This window comes from Primulina eburnea, chromosome 11 (assembly GCF_022965805.1).
Source record: "Primulina eburnea isolate SZY01 chromosome 11, ASM2296580v1, whole genome shotgun sequence".
Classification (NCBI taxonomy): Eukaryota; Viridiplantae; Streptophyta; class Magnoliopsida; order Lamiales; family Gesneriaceae; genus Primulina; species Primulina eburnea.
In genome coordinates this window covers 21,788,736-21,790,344 of record NC_133111.1, presented here as the reverse complement: position 1 = coordinate 21,790,344, position 1,609 = coordinate 21,788,736, and positions in this window count along the sequence as shown.

Here is a 1,609-nt window from a genome sequence, read left to right as displayed (position 1 = left end):
TTCATGCTAGTCAAAGCTGCACGTATTTGGTGGAACGCTACCAAGGTTAGTGTGGATGTTCCAACATTAAAGGGGCAAGAGTTCACTGATCTCTTCTATGACAAGTACTTCCCAGATGCTCTTCGAGCTCGGAAGGTGACTGAGTTTTTGGAAATTCGTCAAGGAGGTATGAATGTCGATGAATACATTCTGAAGTTTGAGGAGGGCTGCCTGTTTGTCCCATATATTGCTTCCAATGACAAAGATAAAGGTGCTCATTTCATTAGAGGCCTTCGAGCATAGATCCGGAGGGACATCAACATGTCGAAGGCTGTGACATTCAAAGAGATTGTGGCTAAAGCTTTGTTAGCCGAGCAAGATGAGAAAGACATTGCCAGAGAGAGACAGGCGAGGCAGCAGGCTATTGCTCAGAGGGGCCAGAGTTTGATCCAACACTACAACAAAATATGCATTCAACCACACTCAAAAGACAACGGTTTTTTAAAAAAAACCATTGTCTTTGGCTTTTTAACAACGGTTTTAGTGAAAATCGTTGTTAAAAAGCAGCAAACGACAACGGTTTTTACAAAACCGTTGTTGTTGACCCTAAAAAACACGCTAAAAGACAACGGTCTTTAAAAAACCGTTGTCTTTTAGCGTATTTTTGGGGTCAAAGACAACGGTTTATAAAACTTTTGTCTATAAGCGTGTTTTTGAGGACAAAAGACAACGGTTTTCGTGAACTGTTGTGGATTAGCGTGTTTTTTCGGAGAAACGACAACGGTTTTCGTGAACCGTAGTGGATTAGCGTTTTTTTTGGGAAACGACAACGGTTATCGTGAACCGTTGTGGATTAGCGTTTTTTTTTTTCGGAAACGACAATGGTTTTTGTGAACCGTTGTGGATTACCGTTTTTTTTGGAAACGACCACGGTTTTCGTGAACCGTTGTGGATTAGCGTTTTTTTTTGGAAACGACAACGGTTTTCGTGAACCGTTGTCTATTAGCGTGTTTTTTTGGAGAAACGTTTTCGTGAACTGTTGTGGATTAGCGCTTTTTTAAGGAAAAGACAACGGTTTTCGTGAACTGTTGTGGATTAGCGTGTTTTTTCGGAGAAATTACAACGGTTTTAGAGAGCCGTTGTTAAAAATAGCGACAGTTTAAACAAAAAACCGTCGCTATTAGTGACAGGTTTACTAAAACCGTCACAAAGTTTAATATAGCGATGTATTATAAACCGTCGCTAATTTAAAATCGGCGACGGTTTTAGAAAATTCAGTCGCCGATTTTAAATAGCGACAGGTTTTTGAAAACCGTCGCCGACTCAAAACTAGCGACGATTTTGTAAACCATCGCCGATTTAAACGTAGCGACGGTTTTATAATTCGTCGCTAAATTAAAATTTGGTCATTATTCTGTTTTTAACTTTTTTAACAGTTGTTGGGTGTCTACGACAACGGATTTTATCCGTTGTCGTTTAGCATTTTTCTTGTAGTGGATTTTTCATAAAACCAATGAATACTTGGTTAAAAATTTCCTTAAGTATTAAAAAATTATTTTCAAAACATTGAATCGATGGTAAGATTTTATGTCTGTTCTTTATGGAATTCGGAATTCCATGGATATGGAGG